Genomic DNA, 11307 nt, shown 5'->3' with positions numbered 1-11307 from the left:
TGTCTCTTGTAGTGTTGGAAAATTCCTATCTCAAAAAACCATCACAAAGCAGAGTCCATCAGGGTGTCTCTTAACTGGAAATTGTATATAACTGCATGGTTTTAATTGTACACCATTTGAACTTGGAACTAATTTTTTTTTTTTTTTCGTTGGAAACAAAAAATATTAATTGAGCAAAAAAACAAGTTGTGTGTGACTTGTAGTGCGTGTCAGTTCAGTTGACATGACTTTGAGCCATGACTTTGAGCGTAGGTTTCTGAGACTTGGAGCAATAGTGCATGATTCAAACTCGAGAGCCACATCTTTGGTCTCACCAACGGCTAAAACTTTACATACACCTTCCTTCCTATATCTCTCCTCATGTGTTGATAGAGATGGGAGTATAGGAGTGCTTTTCCCCACCAATCCAGAGTTGGCTTTAGCTCATTCTCTCCGTATACGGTTGATTGGATCTTAGTGGGAAAATTAGATTGTTGATCTAGAATCTGGCTTGAACGTGTATTCCAAGCTTGTACGTTAAGAAACAGTGGTAGTATGGTCGGCCAGTGATATTAGACCGATGCAAAGCTAGGTATGTAAGGAATTTTCCAACAGTAGGAGAGAATTAACAGTACTTGACCCAATAAAATGAAGTCTAAGTCTACGCCTCTACTTTTTCTATCCTTCCTTGGAAATTAAAAATAGATACAAAACTAGCTACAAGATATTTTGGTGTGGTAATTAGTTTGTCGTTTTATTAATTCATGATTCAAATTTGAGAATTCTTTTATTGCTCATAAAATTTTTATTTTTTTTATTTTTTCCTTCTTCCAGACAATGTATTCCTATGGGTTATGTCATCTTTGATGAATTTGTAGTGTTCTCTTTTGTTTCGATTAATTGAATAATATTCTTAGCTTTTATAATTCGTTTGTATGTATGGTTTTTAACAAAAACTTTCTTTCATTTTCAAATTAGTACAAAGCAGGTTTGTTTTTTCAGGATTTAATTTGCTCTAGATTGATATCAGTTTACCATTATTTGTTTTGTTGTTTGTGCCGTATTAGGGGTTCTGTTACTTTTCGGGAAAAACAAGAACTAATTATTTGGCATAAAGAACCCATCTATCTTCAGCTTCAACTTCCTGTGTGGAAAATATATTAGCCAAGAAGGAATATTGAGAGTACTATGAATCCAACATCGGGGAAAAAAGTGACATTACATGTGTGTATAAGTAATTGAGTTACTCTTTATATTACCAATTGATTTTCTAATAGAACCCTGACTTCTTCCAGGAATGGAAACTAACTAGTTACTATAGCTACCGTTGGAAAATAAAAAAAAAAATATATATATATATATATATATGTCCTTAAGCATCTCATTGATCAATTATTAATTGTCTATACTTATTACTTTATTAGTCATGTCATTATTGAAGGAGATTCCAAAATCTTATATCTCGATTTTAAATTCTCAAGTTTTTTGACGAATTCACTCTATTATCCAAAATATTTTGACATTTATTAAGGCAAATTCCAATATCCAATTTCAAGTTACTCATAGGGTAACAAACATGCCAACAGAGAGTCTTGGAAACTTAGAGCACAGATAATATAATTATATTTGGTTTTGTAAATTTCTCAAAATGTGACCAATATTAATTGTCTCTTGTAGTGTTGCAAAATTCCTATCTCAAAAAAATCTTACAAAGCAGAGTCCATCACAGGGTCTCTTAACTGGAAATTGTATATCAACTGCATAGTTTTAATTGTACACCATTTGAACTTGGAACTAATTATTATTCTTCCGTTGGAAACAAAAATATCACTAATTGACCAAAAACGAAAAAAAGAAAAAAATCATTAATACAAGTTGTGTGTGGCTTCGAACTGACTAAGAAATAACAGCCACTGGACTTTTGCATCAGTGAAGCACCGGTGTGCAATGTACTATATTTTCCAAAAATAAATTAAATTCAAACTAGGCCATCAATTGGAGGATCTTGCGGAGTAAATTGAGCTTTTTGTTTTTTTTTATTTTTTATTATTTGTTGTTTTATTTTAGTTTTGTGCATGTAATAATTCCAGAAACTCAGTGAGTTGCCTGACCTTGCCATAGGAGAGTTTAGTAGTTTTGGGCTTGATTTGGTGTAATCTGGCTGAGTTTTGTTGGATCTACTATTAAAGTTGCTTCGGGGTCATAAGGTGATTTGGAGCTGCAATGTCCTTCTCTACACAGTCCACATAGAAGCATGGTGTTTGCATATTCCACAATTAATTGGTTTTGAGAGCTTTGATTTGTCACATGATCTTGTAGGACTAGGTTCATTGGCTTCTACTTATCCTTCGTCTCTTTTAGTTTCTTACAATATCTGGAATTATATTGAACAAACGATACAATCTACACTAAGGGGATAGGAAGTGGGATAAGTCTCTGTTTGGTTCTAAAATAATATTATTGGGCCGAGCTTAGGTTTATGTTCGGTCCAAGGCTCTTCCAAAAATGCTATGGGCGGTCCAGTGGTCACAAGCCGCCTAATCAGGTCGGCTGAGTCCTATTGTAAGAAGGGTTGATCTGGATAAGAGCAAATAAGTCGAGTCCTGATACAACAAGGGGATTTCAGAGTTGAAGGCGTTGAGGAGACGGGAGTGAACCTAGTTCATTATGGAGCTTGGTTCAAAAACCTATTGGAACTCGGGTTGGCTAAATCCTAATCAAATTAGGCTTGGGAGTTTTAGTCCGAATACAACTTTGGTTTGGCCAGGAATAGGTCCGCTGCTATATATATGGAGGGGAGTGCATTATTGAAAGGCCCTCCAACTCAACACACAAACTGCCCTGCGCAAACTCTCGCTCTACGCGAAACCTCTCAAACACCTTGGGAGTTTTATTTTCTTTTTCTGCCAACACATCTTTAGTTTGGATAAACAGCACTGTGAAGGCAACCGATGACATCTTCAGTTTGGATAAATAACACTATTGATGAAAATCAGCCGATCACAGAGCACCTTCAGTTTGGATAAATAGCATTGCGTCGAGGCCAACTGGTTATTTATCTAAGTCTCGGTCAAGAAGGATTTTTGAATCCTTATTGGCAGAGGTCATTTCATTAGCTTTCTCGGCGAAGTAAGGTGTTACAGATTACTAGGCTCAGCACATTGAATGCTGAGTTGTTTTATGATTGGATATTCACAAGTAAGTTTTAGAGTTCAGCATTTTGACGGCTGAACCACATTTACCCTTAAGACATACATTTCTTTTGAGTACTTGTGTCCATATTGTTTGGTATTGGTTCGACGTGCTTATACTCTTACGAATATAATCACTGTGACCGAACTCGGTGCCGACGATTCGTGAACTTCGCAAGACTAACAGCCTTGTCTTTAGGCTCTAGAAGCCGAAGGCCAAGACATGTTCTTTCCTCAGCCGAAGTCACAAGATCAAGAAGTCAATAGTGCACTCAATGAAGCATCAACACATTTTACTCCTCGGCTGAGCTCGGCCGACGAGTTGGCACTCCCCACATCAACCGAAGGACGTAGTTAGCTCATTAATTACTCAGCCTGGGCGCCATATAGGCTTGGTAGTTTTTAAGGTCAATATTTTGGCACGCCCTGTGGGACCTATTGCTGAAGCTATGAAGTTCATGATCATTGAGACATGGTTAGTAAAAAAGAAAATAGGATGGGTAAATTGGTGACTAACCTTCCACCTATGGTCCAAAACCCAGATCATGATGGGCTGTCACAAGCACAGAATCCTCCTGCAGCCATCACACCCAAAGCGACGAGTGTGACACGCTGAGAAAAAGAAGTTAATCTCAGCGGATGCGGAGATCACCACCAGAGCGACAAAAGCAATTTTTGTCGAAGGAATAATCGAAGATTGCGATGAGGATGATGGTGAAGGTTCTGATCCGTCGACTAGATCTTTTCTTTGGAGAAGACTTGAAGGGCAATCTCAGATTTTCAGTTAAGAAGTAAGAAGCATACTTGAAGTAATACATAGTAATGGTGAGGCACACAAAAAAATGCTCGAACTGTTGGTTCGCAAAGTTTACAACGATGGACCCATCGATCGTTCTCAGCAAATTCCACCTAAGGGTAATCTGGTATCAATGCTACAGGCTGAAATAAGATCTACTTTACTCAAAATGATCGATTTGGAAAAAAAGAGAGGATCAAGCAACATATCAGATGGATTCGATCAGAGAGAAGAAACAACATCAGTCAATGTGATCGAGGTCCAAAGAATGATTGATTCGGCTTTGAAAAAGGGGCCGAAGTTCCCAAAGTTCATCCATTTATACCTAACTTATGTAGAGAAGTTTGAATATCCTAAAGGTTTCAAAATCTGAGACTTCAACCTTTTTGCTGGTGAATCGTCCCTGTCTTCGTTAGAACATGTGGCTCGGTTCACTTCGCAATGCGAAGATGTTAATAGCAACTTCCATAAACTGTGACTATTCAACTTCTTGCTAATATGTTCGGCATTTGCTTGGTACATCAACCTCCTGCCCAATTCCATCCAAAGTTGGGATGAATTGCTCAAAAAATTCCAAGAACAATTTTATCGGCCAGGGATTGAAATGTCAGTTTCATCACTGGCTAGGATGACTCAAACATTTGACGAGTCACCAATGGAATAATTAATGAGGCCAAAAATTGGTGCCGAATACCTCTCCCTAAAGTTGAATTCGTCAGAATCGCTTTGAACGACCTGGATATGGAATATAAAAAGAAATTCTTAGGGGTCAGACTTTCGAGATATGTACGAACTGACCCAGCACGTCGAGCAATATGATTATTTGCTCTGAGAAGAAAAGATCTCGAAGTCTCCATCTTGGGGAATGATTTACAAGAATCCCATGGTTAGCTACGCATCGACCGAATGCAATGATTCCGAGTACGCCAGTGTGGACGTGGCTGAGGTAGTGATAGATAAACCGTACGCATGCAAGGCTTTGGCTCAAATTAATTCCAAGGATGCCAAAACTTGCTCGGCCTCTGAAGAGACAGTGAAAACATCAAAAGTTTATACTTTTAATATCACCAAGGCCGATGCAATTTTTTACCATTTATTACTGGCAAAGATCATCAAACTTCGACCAGGACATAACATGCCAAAGGCTGAAGAGCTGAAAGAAAAAAATGTATTATAAGTACCACAACTCGAATAAGCATACCACAAACAACTGCGTCATGTTTCGTGATGCTATTGAATAGCTGGATTGATAAAGGCAAGCTAAAATTTCCTGAAAAACAGATGACTGTTGACGTTAATCCCTTCTCTTCAACGACAGTTGGCATGGTAGATGCTCATTTGCCCAAGAGCAAAGCAAAAGGGAATGTTTAGTTCATTCTAATACAACATGTCCCAAAGCAGAACTCTCGGCCGTGACTTAAGATTGATCTATTTTCAAACGAACCACCTATAGAGTTGTCAGGACAAGCCATAGTCGAATCTATGTCAGACTCCAGTGCTGAAGAAACTGATGGACCAATGGTTTTGTGCAACCATTATGAATCACGCATTGTCCTAATTGAACCAAAAGAGAAACCACCTCAGGCTCCAACACCACGACAACCATCCATGACTGTGGTAACCCCTCCAAAGGTACTCAGCACAGACCAGTGTTAGAAGGTGGTCGATAGGCTTAGCCCTCAAATACGAACGGACGGCCCAACTTTAGCCAGACAACGTCTTGATTTCAATGCGCCATTTTATAATGAGGATTATTACTCGCATAACTCCAGCAACTCGAGTTCATTGGCGAATAAAAAAACATTCAATCCACCTGAGCCATGAGACCAACGTTGGTATAGTTACAATTCTTCTACCAGCATGTATACTGCATTATCTAAATCTGAAAAATGTCGACACTAGCAGATAGACTGCATGGCTTAATGACAGGCAACACAAGCTATTTCGACTATAAAATGGCAGTTGAAAGAAGCTGCAGGAAGTAGAGATGACCTACAACCCCCTACAATCATGGCCGAATTACTTCAAGGGAAAAAGGTAATTGATCACGACTTTGAAACCACCATTGAAGAGTCTGAGAAGCGCATCAAACTCCTCATTCGGCCTCAGGAGATGAAAGCCTATTTTGAGCATTTCAAAAAAGAAGCTGAAAGCAAGCTTCCTTATTACCCCCGCAAGAGCCATTAATAAGAGTCTAACGGAATCTACATCCTCTATTTCTTAGAGAATCCTTGGAGTACATGTGAGAATTTCACAAGAAACATTCAGCCAATGACTTGTATAGCCTACCCAAAGCGTGTTAAGAAGCCTTGATTTGGCACTAACTTGCCCTAATGCTGAACAGATTATCTAGAAAACCACTGATCCAATAATGAAGGCTAAGTTCCAGTACATACGTGAAGCTTGAGTCCTTGGCTTCAATGTCGACCCGTACACAAACATAGACGCCGTCGAGCTCCTCTTTTTCTTTTGAAAACCTTTAGTATTTATGACATCATTTTGAAGTTTTTTCAGCCATATCTTTCTTTAGCCTTATGGCCGATGAGAAGGATCATGTGACCTATTTGGATACCTACTTAGACATAAGGGATACCCGAATCGCCTATAAAGAACGAGCCCATAAAGCACTACAGGGACAAAATCAAACCCCACCAATGAACAAGCTCGAGGATGATAAACAGAATGAAATAGCTTCAGTTAACATACCACAAGAGTAGGTACCTGATGAGGCGAAAGATGATCAGGTCGAGGATACTCCACAACATGATACCGCACTCGATAACCCGAAGGACGACGACCAAGACCTGATAGGCCATTTAGTCCTTGAAAATATGGAAATCAGAATGGTCCATGTCCTACCTGTTGAATTTCAACCAACCATACACCAACCAAATTTCCTGGATAGGGACATGGTTGTCGAGGAAGCAACACAAGTCGATTTCATCGCCACCGAAGAAGATGGCAACCAAGTAAGATAACAAATTTAAAGCAGCTCTGGCCATATTGTTTCCCAGTTCTTCTTCGGTTAATCTTCAACATTTAAAGCCGTTGTACGTCATGACTCACATTGAAGGTTATCCAATCTCCAAAATCTTCATCGATTGTGGGGTTACGGTTAATATCATGTCCGCTATCCATTATGAAGGCACTACGACGATCTAATGATGAACTCATTCCATCAGTAATAACCATGAGCAACTTCGTCGGCGATAAGTCCTAGACCTTTAGAGGTAAGTGTTGTAGGTTGCAATCACATGACTGCATTATTTATCGTCGACTCCAAGACCGAGTATAATGCATTGCTCGGTTGGGATTAGATCCATCAAACAAATTGAATTCCCTCTTCATTATATCTGGTTCTCATCTTTTGGGACAGCAAATCAATTGTGGTTCATCCGGCTGACAATCAGCCATTTGAAGCCAATATGATTTAGGCATGGTATTACGATGATCACGTCGGCTATCTTACACTATAAGGTTTGAACGAGGAAGGATGGTCGACTTGAATTTCAGTATAGAAAGCAGTCAAGGCAGGCACTAAGAATGTCCATCTGGATTCGACGAGGTTTGGGTTTGGTCGATCTAATCCTAGACACTGATGTTTGAAGACAGCTAGGACAGACGTTGGGCCGTCATTTCCTTTACCATGGAATAACTGCTAGCCCATTGGTATGCTATTTTCAAGCAACCAAATAAGGGCATAAACTTGGTCAAATTTTTAGCTGAATGAGACAACAACCTAGTACTGTTACTAGACAAAGTTTAGGCTGCACCAGCCGAGCTCGAGGATAGTTAACCTCAAGTCAAAGATCCTTTAGAGGAAATAAATGTTGGAACAGCCGAAGGCCCATGACCTTTGTTCATTAGTACTTTGTTACCCCAACATGTAAAAACCAAGCTTTGTAATTTGCTCGGAGAAGTTAAGGATTGTTTTGCTTGGAGCTACCATGAAATGCCTGGTTTAGATCGAACGCTAGTTGAACATAAATTACGCATCAAACTTGGGTGTAAACCATTCCTCCAAACACCTCGACGATTCTCAACCAAAGTATAATTCGGCATAAAAGATGAACTTGTTCGACTTTTAAAAGCTGGGTTTATTCGGACAGCTTAATACATCAAATGGTTGGCAAACAGCATCCCATTTTTAAAGAAAAGTGGTGCCTTGCGTATCTGTATTGATTTTCAAAATTTGAACCTAGCCACTCCTAAAGATGAATATCCAATGTCAATTTCAGATTTGTTAATTGACGCAGCAACAAACTAAGAGATCTTATCTTTTATGGCTGGACATATTTGCCATTCCATAAGATCTCTTTTCATTGCCCAGGGGCACTCGTATATACGAATTGGTCATCATGCCATTCTGCCTCAAGAATGCCGGTGCCACATACCAACGAGCCATGAATACTATTTTCCATGATTTGATTGGTACCACCGTTGAAGTCTACATTGATGATGTTGTAATCAAATCACAACGTTGACAGACACATTTGGATGATCTCCGTCAGGTTTTCCTATGTATGTGCCATCACAACCTTAAAATGAATACCGCCAAATGTGCTTTAGGCGTATCAGCCGGTAATTTTTTAGGATTTCTTGTACATCATCGTGGTATTGAGGTAGATGAAAATAAGGCTCGAGCAATCATCAACACTCCACACTCGACGACTAAGAAACAACTATAGTCGTTGCTCGGTAAGATTAACTTTCTCTATCGATTCATTGCCAATTTGGCGGGAAAAATGAAAGCCTTCTCCATGCTCTTGAAACCTAAGGATTCTGACATTTACGAATGACATGCAGAACACCAAGAGGTGTTTACACATATCAATAGTCTCCTCATGACTCCACCCATCCTAGGTCCCACCACGACGTGGCAAACCTTGTCACATCCCTACCCAGGCTCGACTCCACTGTAGCATGATATTGTCTGTTTTGGGCCCCTACCACACCATTCATGATTTTGTTTTTGGGAACTCACACGAGAACTTCCCAATAGGTCACTCATCCTAGGATTGCTCTCGCGCTAACTTGCTTAACTTCGGAGTTCCTACGGAACCCGAAGCCAGTGAGCTCCCAAAAGGCCTCATGCTAGGTAGAGATGAGAATATACATATAAAGCTTACAGGATCCACTCCCCTGGACGATGTGGGATGTTACAATCCACCTCCCTTAGGGACCTAACATCCTCGTCGGCACACTTCCGACCAGGGATTGGCTATGATACCAAATTGTCACATCCCGACCTAGGCTCCACCCGGGCTCGACTCCACCGTAGCACGATATTGTCCGCTTTGGGTCCTTACAACACCCTTCACGGTTTTGTTTCTGGGAATTCACATGAGAACTTCCTAGTGGGTCACCCATTCTGGGATTGCTCCCGCACGAACTTGCTTAACTTCGAAGTTCCTACGGAACCCGAAGCCAGTGAGCTCCCAAAAGGCCTCATGCTAGGTAGAGATGGAAATATACGTATAAGGCTTACATGATCCACTTCCTTGGGCGATGTGAGATGTTATAGACTTCTCAAAATGTACATCTTAGCGGCCGAAGAATCCATCGGATGCCTTCTTGTATAAGACATTGATGCTAGGCGAAAACAAGCCATTTTTTATCTTAGTCGAAATCTTAACCTACTGAAGATTAATTATTCCGCTGTTGAGAAGCTCTGCCTAGCCTTATTTTTCGCTGCATCAAAACTTAGGCATTGCATGCTTCGATCGGTCACTCAGGTCATTGCCCAAACTGATGTCATTCATTACATGCTTACTCGACCGATAGTAAAAGGCCGAATCAGAAGGTGGACAATGGCACTGTTTGAATTTAGTTTGCAATATGTGCCTTAGAAAGTTGTCAAAGGCCAAGCGTTGGCCAATTTCTTAGCCCAACATCCTTCACCATACGGTTTTGGGGGCAATGACGTTGAAATCGGCATGGTGGAAACACGTGATAATTACTGGACGATGTACTTTGATGCCTCTAGTACTACAGTCTCGGCTGGCGTTGGGATCATTATTCTCGGTGATTCAAAACTTGTGATTAACCAACTTAATGAGAGTTTTCATTGTATGAGTTGCACTCTGGCGCCCTATCACATGGTTGTTAGCTATTTGGCCAAGTCTTTCGATGATGTTACTTTCAACATATTTCACGAGTTCAAAACGCAGACGAATTAGCTCAAATAGCCTCTGGAGCACAACTCTTGGAGGGCAAACTAGGCCAAGAAATACCTGTGTTACGACGAGCATACCTGGCCTTGGTTAATCAGCAAGTTCTCTAATGCGATTGCGTGATCCATACACGAGTCATGTCCTTACCTTCGTTGTTGAAGCAGAAGGACCATATAGAGGTTTGCATAGTCGAGGTAATGCCAGACGACTGGAGAAGGTCAATTATGTGATATCTTGATAACCTTAGTGACAAACATGATTGCAGGATAAAGGTTCATGCTGCAAATTATGTGTTGTATCAGAGCAAGTTATACTGGAAAGATGAAGATGGTTTATTGTTATTATGCCTCGGCTCGCGAGAGGCTACCTAAGCAATTGCAGAAGTACATGAAGGAATTTACGGGGCTTATCAATCTGGACGTAAGGTGTGTTGGCTGCTTCGACAACATTGATGTGATATATAATAGCACTCAAATTAAACCCTCTTGTTGACAATTGTAGTAAAGATGCAAGTAGAGATCGTTCTAGTCTGGGAATTAGGAGGGAATGCTAATCTACTTAAAACTGACTTTAAAACATAAAACTAGGCTTGAAAACACTTAACTAGACTCAAAGAACTCAAAACAAACTAAAAAGACTCAAAACAGCACAAAACAATCAAATAGACTCAATCTAGACACTAGGACTTACTTTGGACGAAAATTAAGTTGATTTTGACTCAAAACACTTAGAAACACAAATTAGGACAGATTCTAACTAATTTGACACAACAAAGAAAGGGGGATTGGGTTTTTTGACGAATTTAAAGTAAAACAAATAGATTTAAAGACTTACACAACTTTGGACGAAATTAGGTGAACTTATGGGTGATAAGCTAGCTAGAGGGTCCTTCTCCACACATGACACACTTGCGTACAATTTGATTTCCAGTTGCTTTTCCAATAAACCATGAACCTCAACACTCCAGATTAACTGTGACATCACTAATTAACCCTCAGATTTTCCTTAAGTCATTGAATTGGATGGAATATGCATCGGCAACCAAATTATTCTTCAAAAGTTCCCTACATGAACAACATAATAGAGATACAATCAAAGATCACTAAGCTTTGTGAAAATCATAAGCATTGACAAGCCATTCGTAACTATGACATCATGATACTCATGC

Source organism: the organism of the source record quoted next, unplaced genomic scaffold, assembly GCF_019419815.1.
Source record: "Pyrus x bretschneideri cultivar Hongxiangsu unplaced genomic scaffold, Pyrus_bretschneideri_v1 Contig35, whole genome shotgun sequence".
NCBI lineage: Eukaryota > Viridiplantae > Streptophyta > Magnoliopsida > Rosales > Rosaceae > Pyrus > Pyrus x bretschneideri.
This window is presented reverse-complemented; position numbering follows the sequence as displayed.